Source organism: Rousettus aegyptiacus, unplaced genomic scaffold, assembly GCF_014176215.1.
Source record: "Rousettus aegyptiacus isolate mRouAeg1 unplaced genomic scaffold, mRouAeg1.p scaffold_m13_p_15, whole genome shotgun sequence".
Taxonomy (NCBI): Eukaryota; Metazoa; Chordata; class Mammalia; order Chiroptera; family Pteropodidae; genus Rousettus; species Rousettus aegyptiacus.
In genome coordinates this window covers 41739414-41750339 of record NW_023416290.1, presented here as the reverse complement: position 1 = coordinate 41750339, position 10926 = coordinate 41739414, and positions in this window count along the sequence as shown.

Below are 10926 nucleotides of genomic sequence, written 5' to 3'. Positions count from 1 at the left end.
GGCTTCATCTTTGTCTTTCATTTTTACCCAGCCTACTCTTATTAAACCACTATAGGGTGATGATAAAGTGTATTGTCTGAAATCGCAGAATGTGACATTAAATTTTTGGTCTACTGTTTTCTAGTTGTATAATTTTAACCTATATGGGCATCTGTTTATTCTTTAGGAGAATACCACTCACAAGATTGCTTTTGTTAGTTAAATAGATATAATACTTGGCATATGAAGACAGTATTCAATAAAAGATAGACATTATCAATGTTCAGTCCAAATGTCATGATATATTTTAAGTTATATTTTTGAAACATAGGTATTAATTTACAAATTGCATAATTACCCTCCTCAAGTATATTCTATATAGTTAAGTGTCTCACATTTCATAAGAAAATCTAAAACTAAATGAATGGTTCATTATCATATATTAGAATGACTTGAGGAGATTATTAAAACAGATTTCTGCCCCATTCCTTGAGTTTGTGATTTAGTAGGTCTAGGTGGGGCTTGAACATTATATTTTTTATTATTTTTTTTATAATGGTAATATTGACTAACAAAATCTAATAAGTTTCAAGTGCACAATAGTAAGTCATATATATATTACATTGTATGTATGTTCACGGCCCATAGTTGGATTTCCTTCTGTCACTACATATTTGAAGTCCTGAGGTGATGTTGAGTAGGCTGGTCTAAGAACCACACTTTGGGAAACTCTATTCAAAAGTCATACAATCAATGAATTGCTATATTTAGAATTTTCATTAATCTCCCATATCCAAGTTTAAATGGTATCTCATTTGTCTTACACAACTAGATTTGTGTTTATCTATATATAGGAAAAGTTTTCTCAGACTTCTCTAGATGATTTTTATGCTGACTCTATAAACATCTCTGAAGTTCTGAAAGTCACCATCCCTATTTCATAAACATCCTCAACATATCAATTCACTCTGCAAATGATAATAACTGAAGATTTTATAGTATGTACCATATGTTAAGAACTCTTTTGGACATTTTACATAATTCACTAATTTAATTCTGAAATGATCCAGTGTGGTAAATACTAATGTTATCATTATTGCTTCACAAATGTGGAAACAGAGATAAAGTTCATTAAATGAACTGTTAACCTTTGTACAGTTAATAAAAAGCAGAAAATATTTTGAACTCAGGAAGTAGGGTATTTTTTCTTAGTTACTATTACAAACTATTTTACTATTTCAATATTGACCTAAAATTCTTTTATGGCACCTAGTCAAATATTTTCTTTCCTCAGATAACAATTAAATTAGAAAAATGACCCAACCAACATAAGGGCTAATCTATTTAAAACATACCTGGTGACTCTATGGAGAACAGACACTACATTTTCAGTATCTTCTGTTTTCAAGAGTTTCAATATATACAAGTTATGTATGTAAGTATCTATGTGTGTAAGTTCATATGTATGTTTTGATGTTTGTGTTTAATTTCCCCCAAATAATAAAGCCATGCCGATTAAATTTATATTGTTACAGGATGAAGAATATTGTAACATTTCTTATTGTGGCCATGACTTGTAAATTTAAAAAATATATGTCAAAATATGTCCTATATATCTCAATGTGACAACCAGTAAAATCCCCAACTTCCTACCAGGGAAAAATGTGAGAAAGCAAAGACAGAAAGAGATAAACTTTATTTATGATTAAGTCTAATGTGGAGGTTACAATTATGCTTGCCAACCAAACTGACCTGAATCAAGTAGATTACCCCCATTTGGTCATAGTATGACTAACTAAATGAGAATAGCTCTCAGTTTCTTCAGGATCAGACCCCATCCATGTGGGCTCTTTCTAAAGAGAAAGATGGACATAGCAGTGTTAATTAATCATTGCTTTTTAATCATTTCCAAGTTTCCCTTGGTGAAATTAGTTAAAGGGGATTGGAATGAAAAGAGTTATGAGAAATCTTACTACTTGGAAAGAACCAGCAGGAAGAGAGACTAAATCATGGTCCCATGATCATTTTCCAGCTGTTCATTCTTAATCCATTGGGCTTAATTATTAAGATCATGATCTACCAAAAATGATGACTATTTTGTTATAAGTGATTAACAATCTGACAACACAAGCCTGCTCCATCCTTCCTGAAACTATCCCTCTCAAACCAGGCCTTCCTCCTTTATGATGATTGAAGAATGATTAATATTTTGTTGTTTGGGGCTCTAAATAGATCTGAACAATACTAATTAAATTTTATGCCAAACCTACTCTGCTCTAAGACTGAAAATCTATTCTCTATTCCATTTCTCATCCCAAATTAGATTTAGTGAGATTACAAACAGCCAATCAGGAATTATCCAATAAATTTAAATGACTTTATTAATTAATCTAATAATAAAATTCATAAAGGTATTCAATAATAAATGCCGACACCATGTCATAGATTTGAATATAAGCCTCTTAGCAGTATGAACTTTTCAAGAAAATATTAAAGTTCAAAGATTAAATCCTCTCATTAGTTTCAAAGAAATTCAAGTCTGAAATCAAAATATCCTGCCTTAGTACGTGAAAAATCCAAAGGAATTAAAATTTGTCCCAAAATTGTATTGTGCTTTGTCTTAGCCAAACGGTTCTTCTACCTCAGATGGTATTAAGAGTTCCGTCATCTATTTGAATATGATATCTCTCTCACTGGAATCATCATGGTTCTTTTAGAGACCCACTCGTTGAATTAGCTTAAGACCAGGTCTTCAGGTATCTCACTTAATAGGGGACACAAAACCACCGAAGTTAAAAATGAGCTCATTTTCACTCCTAAAGAAATAAAGACTAGGCAAAATTATGTTTTCAAAATCAATTTCTTAGCAATGCCCAAGATCATAGCAAAAATTCAGTGATTTTGACAAAGGAAGTATCCATGAAGAGGTTTGTTTTCAACTACATCTGTATATCAATCAGTTAATGACTTTGGTTCAGAATCAATGTGTGAACTTCAATTCACTTAGGAATAATATACTAGACAGACTTTTTTTAGCTTTATATTTTTTCTATATCTGGACTAAAACTATGCTTAAATCTCATCTGCCAAATAAACCTGCCTTCTATGGAAGGCTTTCAGCTGGTATCCGTACACCTTCATCTAGCAAACATCTAGGAGAATCTAAACTAAAGCTAATATTTTAAATCTAAATCGTAGGTCCATTATACCTACAGAGAACCAGTACCTCTGTCTTAATCTCCTTCAGACATTGCTTTTCTTTAGATTTTCATATTTTTGTAGGCAAACTTGCATGCCCCGGTACATAAATGTAAATGTTAGCAGTTTGAAATTAAGTAACCAGTTTCTTTCTAATTTTGATCTCATGGACAAGCTACATGTTCTTAGTTAGTCCTTCTAAAGATTTCCTTGTATATTTATGCCTATTCAAATTTAAAGGAGTAGATCCAAAATACAAGTTATTTCTCAGTACTGCTCTCTAAGGCAAGCAAAACTCATTAGTTCAAGAAAGACTACATTATTCCAAAAATAAGTCATGCCTATGAGAAAAATGTGTGCCTTTGCAGGGAGAAATAGAAACCTTATATTCTAAAGCTGTGTGCCTCTGCTACAGGCCCTCCAGGCTGGTTATTTGCTGGAGTTCATGTGGCTAGTATTTACTTACTGGACACTGCAGCGATCTACTGAAATTACCCAGAAATTTGCCAAGACTGGCCATGAACCCCTCACTTCTGCAAAGGAATTACTGCAAGAATCTGTCTAGATAAATAGAAGCCTCTACAAACTTAAGCATATGTCTGTTTCTACATGTAGACCCCATATAGCTACACTGATTAGTTTAATTACCAGGAGATAGAGGGAGAATCTTTTTGGAGAAATAGTAATTGCTTGGTTAACTCCATTCAGGCAAAAATTCCCAGTTATTTATCAATCCTTCAAAACCTAAAGGTTTTTCTATTAATATTTATAAAAGTTTAAAAATCCATACTCTCCTTCTTACTTCTGTTTAGTAGAATAAATAGATTATTCTGTTACCAAGGTCTAATTTATAATGAAAAGACATGTTAGTTCTATCTAAGTAAGAGAAAAGCTCATTTAGATGGCTGATTGTTAAAGGGAATTTCAGAAATAAATCTAGTTCGAGCCTCTTAATCAGCATATTCATTAAGTCCCGCAGCAAAGTATGTGGCAATAAAGAGATGACACTCAGTTCTTCTGATTTGTTTCAGTATCCTTTATCTGTATCAAATTGTCTCTCATTTTTTGCTACTATTGCCACATTCAAGATAATTTTAATGAGCTCTGGGAAAAAATCACTTTAAATAATTCGTTTGTTCATACTGATATCCTAAAGTAGAATCAGCCTAGGGACAATCCTTGAGTCTTTAGGAGTATTATAAGTTTGGCCAACAGCAAATTCTATCCTATTCTCCGTTACAGTAACTGCACTGAACCTTGTTATCTCTAAGTCATGCAGCTCAGGAAATGGTGATAGTCTGAGTCAATCAAAGGTTTAACATTAACTCAATACTAGTTTCAAGTCAAGTATAGTCAGTGTTGTGTTCAGAGAAAGAAAAATACTATAATTATTTCAAGTCTGTTAACATAAAATAGTTTATTTTATGAAATAAGATGCTACTATGATAGTAAGAATGACGTTCATGCATTTAATATATTATAGGTTAAAAGTTGACAATTTGGCAACAAATAAAAATGAGCCTTCTATGTAATATGTGTAGAAAGGTTCTTAGTTGATGTGACTTTAGGAGTGCTAAGAAAGCTTATTATCCTTGAACTCTTTTTCTCATGAAAATGTTCCTAATCACAAATGCCACTGTTATAAATTATTGCTTTACTTTTAGCTTACTAGTTTCTGTTAAAATGAAACTATCTTTACAAAATAGCTCCTGAATAAGATAGAAGAGGAGGGGAAATCTTTGGGGATAAGGAAGTGTAGCTCATTCCCAAATTCTTTAATACATAGGAGAGTTCATCCAAAGAGGCATGCTTTAGGAAGTAGGAAATCTATTAGTACTGGGACCCTGCACAAAAATAAAGCAGAAAGAAACTTCACCAAATCCCTAATGTTCTGTATTAGCCTCATGGTTTACTTATCCTCCACTTGGATAGATGTGCTGGTGATGGATATGATAGTGGCTGCTTATTGTGAAACATGGCTTTACTTCTATTGAGTTTATATTTTCTCATCTTATCCTTTTTCCTCTTCTCCTCACCTTCTCCCTACCACTTCCTTTATTTATTTATTTTTTTAAATAGCTCTGGTCTTGAATGAGGGCTCAATTATCTTATACCTTTTTCTGATTTCAGCCTTTAGAAATAGAGGCTGAGTTCTCTCTGCCTAATTACTCTCAAACATATTATATTATGAAGAAAGTCTCATTTCTAAGATATCTTTCTTTTAAAGATTACACATAGGGCACACTGAAGTATAACCTCCTCCTCATTGGGAGAACACATCACAATCTCAGAAAGTGGAATGTATCATGTATAATATTTAACTGTTGTTTTCTTTATTAATTTGGGCAACACACTAATTGAGCAATGTATCAATAAGTGCCCTACACAGAAACAAAAAATGTCCTAAGTATTTTATTCACAGATAATTTTATACAGGGAATTGTATTGATAATACAAAAACTGAGAAGACAAATAGCAGATGGTGAAGGGACATAAAGAACAGCAATGAGGACAGGTATCACCCAGGATAGGATAGCATAGGGATGTAGAACTCTCATTAGAACTTAGAAGCCAGTGCCATCTGTAACTATACGAGTGCTCTCAGGAAGGATCTGGGCAAGGAACTAGCAGCACAGGGGAGAGGCACCCGCTACACAATATTCAGCTGAAGAGGAAGCTAGAGAAAGAGGAGTATCTGGCTTCTCTCCTTCTCCCTCACTCAATTCCAACAGTGCCTCCAAGTGGTTGAACCTACCTAGTAGCCATGAAGCAAAGCAACCTAGAAAATATAGTTTCAGAAGAACAGCAAGGAATTAACTGGAATTCAAATAATATAATCTGTCACAAGTACTATTAAGCAAAGGAACCTAGAAAACATAGTTTCAAAAGAACAGCAGGAATTAACCAGAATTCAAAGAATAAAATCTGTCACATATGTCAACTACACACTAGGCACTCTTTTAGTTAATAGATATTAAACTTTATAAAACTCTTTGGAAAGAATATTATTGTCTCTCTTATTCAGATGAGAAATTGAAAGAAGGGGAGGTTAAATCCCTTACGGCATAATGCCTACATATGACAGAGACAGTATTCATACCTAGCATTAATCTTATTCCATTCCATCTTCATGCCTATACTTGCTATCCTTTCTTCATATTACAAATAAAGATAATCATAAGTATTGCGTTGAGAATTTTTAACAAAATCTTAAAGGGTTTACATACTAAGATTGACAACGTTTCGAATACTTAGCACAAATTTGTTCACGACTCCCCAATATGAAAATTATTTCTTTGCCTTTTGAATAATTCAAACATAAGTGTATGGCAATGCATTATTAACACTGCATAAAAGCATACTGAATGTTATGAGTGACAAAAAAGAGAACTTTTTAAGGATTTTCAGATGGTGAGGGGAAAAAAAATCAGAACCAGAATATTGTAAATTAAATGTCACATGGAGCTAAGGGGCAATATAAGGGCAATGGGTACTTTCGAATATAGAAAATGAACTTAGCCTACTTTATAATTTCTTCATGGCTACACAAAATCAAAGAAAGCTAACAGACGGATTTTCTAAATAAATGAGTATAGCATTCCCAATGATTGCTATAATGTACCAGAGGAATTCTTTTCTGAATCTGTTCTACGATTTTCTTTGTAAATGTGTCAATTTAAAAGTATTCTGATGGAAAAAAATAAATTTCATCTCTTTCCCCCTTATGCATTCAGCACATCAGAAATAACATTTATGAAAGCATCATTTATCGTACAGTACTTCACATAGAACAATAAAACAAAAAAAGTCTCCTCATGAAAGACGAAGGCAATGTGATAGTACTTTCTTTCCTCTCTCCATAGTTCTTTCAAGAAAACTTACTGTGCCTTGCCCCATGTGGGTGGCACATAACCTGGTTTAAAATTATATGTGTGCTGGTCATAATGACTAACTATAAGATCTTTGATTCTTTTAAACTTCAAAACAAGTCCTAGAGTTTAAAACAATTGAAAAGTGAAATGATAACTGTGGAATGCCTGCTATCCTTTGTGAATGATGTATGAAAAGAAAATCTCTACCTAGTGCATAGAATACTGACTTCATGTAATTACAGCCATATCAGTCAGCAGTCCATTTAGTCAGAATGCCATTAGAAAAAGCTTACCTGTTTTACAAGTAATTCGGTTTGCATGAAGGGTACTATGTGATGGGAGGATTAGATTTACAGTTTGAACTTATATTGTCTTATTCCCATTTCTCAGCTAAAAGGTTTACCTTTAAAAGTCATTCACATCCCTTATTCCTTCTTGTCCTGATTTCAAACTAGGTATAAAATTTTAATCTCTTAAAACATTGAAATCCTAATATCCACCTACACACTGTTACATAAAATCCAAACTTTACAGAACTCTCATTTTGTTAATATTAAGAATCTGAAGAGTAAAAAAGAAAACAGGAGATTGACTATGATATCTGTCTTGAAATGAATGTGAGGCTTTTTGTCTCCTAAAGACAGATAGGAAGTTGGATCTGCAATCTACAACCAAGAATTATTTACTGTAAAATTCTATAAATGTATTTTTATGGTTTAAGTGTTTGGGTATATCTAATTATGCTTTTAAATAAAGTATGTTTAAGTAAAATGTTTCTTATAATTCTACGACAAACTTGAACTCTTTATATTGGCACATTCTATATATGTATATAAATGAAACTAATGATACTGATAAGAAAAACCATGTATTTGACCATAAATACCAAAATACATGTTACATTTATAAGTAGTCATTCTTGGAGTCTATAGATTTATTAAAATAATGTGATCACTGAAATTAATTTTTATATTGTCTTGAGAATTATTTGTAACTCATAGACTTAATAAATTTTTTAATACTGGGAAAATAATATAACTTTTATAATATGATTTTTAGTTAAAGGTCACTGAACATCAAAGACATTATGAAAGGCAGCATCAGGGAATATGCCTTTTATTACCTTAAAATCTTACACTGCGAATTAATTTGTGACGTTTCACCTTTAATTACCCACTAAAGTACAGGGATGTACATTTCTATTCTTTATTTTTTACATCCAAAAGTGGATACCATGCTCAAGTTCAAAAACACAAAGAGCACACTGGTCTTTGTTAATGCAGGGTAGGAAAGTCTACAAACCACACTTTTGCTCAACCAGCTGGTTCTTTGTTAGGATCAACAGTAAGGGATGTCAGAGGAAAAGAAAAGACTAGAGGGATAATAAAACTGCTGGTTTCTGTTTTCTTCCTGTTGATTTTTCAGTTTCTTCCTATTTGATTCCTATTTGATTCACTACAGTGACAGAGTAGTGGATGATTCACTACAATGACACACTGGACATTTTATTCCAGTAGAAGCATGACTCCATTTTTTTTTTAAATCAATACTTTAAAAACCATCCTCATCATGCATGTTCAGAGATGCCAATACTCACAAAAGATTGAATGAGATTAAATAAAGGATATATGATAATACTTAAAATGTCAAGGGTGATCCCATGGGGTTTCTCTGCTGAGCTTTGGAAAAAACAGCACCAAGAGAGACATATGAGTTCCACCCTCATGTGGTTTCTCCAATCTTTTAAGTTTTAATTATTCCAATCTCTTTTCTTTGTTTCACCAGCCCTACATGGGTAACTACCTCTTGCGTTCACTTTTATGTCCTGTCTTCAATGACAACTGTCAACTATTTTCCCATCCTTGTACATTGTTGCAACTCTTCCTACTAAGTGGAATTTATCTCCCTTCATCTTGAATCTGACTTGTTTTGACCAACAGCATTGGAAAGAAATGAGACCTGACAACTTTATATTTGCTCTCAGAGCTTTGTGGCACTACGTAAGAAGTCCAATTATGCTGCGTTTAAAAAAGTCGATCTAGCCAGCCCAGACATTTCAGCTACCCTAACTGAGTTGCCACATATGTGGATGAGCCATTAGGATTTTCCAGCCCCAGCTGAGCTTCCAGTTATATGTAGCTGCATGAATATCTCAAGTGAACCACCCAGAATAGAGTTGCCCAAGTGATTTGAGTCAACCCACAGAATCATGAGAAAAAAATAAATCAAGATTGTTTTAAGTCACTGTGTAAAGGAGTAGTTGGTTTCATGGCAGTATATAACTGATAAAGCATTTTTAGGTCTTCAACAGCTAAACTTCATAATAAATGTTCTGTTAAAATAACTGTTGTGTGATTCCTGTCTCCTAACTGGAGGTTGACAGATTCAAAAATAAATACTGAAACCAATAAAAATAATTGGTTAAAAAGAGATATGTTTTGCCAGTGTTTCTTACATGCCAAACTGGTTAATGTGTTTTAAAATAATCTAATTCCAAGCCATTATGAAAATACTATAACAAGAATTTGATAATCAGTAAAATTTAAAGACTTCATTAAACAAGATGATATGATAGCCTAATAGATATTTCTGAAGAGCAAATTTTATTAAAGGAAATGCTTAGTATTTAACTACACAATTACCAGTTGTTCTTTTAATTGGATTACACAGATCACTAAAATTATTAAATAGAATCAGATTCAGGTCATTTTAAATACTGTCTTCAGATGAAAATAATGACATTATTATCTTACTGATGAAAGTAACTATTACAGATTACTAACAGCATTTGTAGTTGTAAGGTAAACTATCAGCTATGTCATTGTGAAATGCTATGTATGAATAATAATTATGGAAGTGAGTACAAAAGGCATGAGTTAATGGATAAATTATAAGATTTTTGGGTGTGAAATTTGATTTATGTGAAGAGATCAATGAGAAATGATATTAAAAGTCTATAATTGTAGAAGGCCATAAGATGAACATTTTACTTTTCGAAGCATTTCAATAAAGCGGTTTATGATATTAAAGGAGATTGTCTTCCAGAGACAGACACATATAATATTTAGCATAATTTTCACGGAATTAGGTACTCCTAAAACTATCTAGATACAGATGGAAAAGATGTACCCAGGAACCACGTAATATCAATTTATCAGGACATTCTATCAAGGCAGAATTTTAGAATATCAAGATGAATAGCAGACTAACAATTATGAAAGGATAAGGAGTATATGAGCAAATAAAAATATGAATGGGATTAAACTCCAAATTCTACCCTCGCAAGTCTTTAATAATAATCAATCCTCAATCGGGGGGAGAAGGAGGATGCACAAGACCTATAAGAGCAAGGGTATAACCACGCGGCTTTCTTTCTCTTACCATTCAGTAAGCCTTCCTTGATGTCTTCAAGTGAAATAGTTGAAATAACTTCTAACTACTATGTTCTTAACCTATACATCTTTTAAAAAACATTTTGTACTCTTGTTTAAATATATAATGCTTGAAATAAAATTCCATGCCTATTTTAATAACATCTTAAAACTAGGAATACTGTGATCTTCCTTCAGGAGTGCGTATACTCACTGAATTTCTAAAGAGCAAAGAAGAGAGGTTAAAAAGGAAAAGTTGATAGAGGAAGGAAGTAACTTCCACTTCTGTAAAATATTATTTTAAAAATGTGTATGTGGGTAGGCAACTGGATAAGAAACACTGTGAGCAATAAAGCTAGTAAAGTCATAGTTCTTTCTATGCCTGTTTGACTGAAAATTTCACACCTAGAAAATCATTTCAAACAATCACGCTTTTTTATAAAATTATGTAGCTAACATTTACATTGTACCTACTCTCCGTCAGGCATTGTTCTAAATTACATATA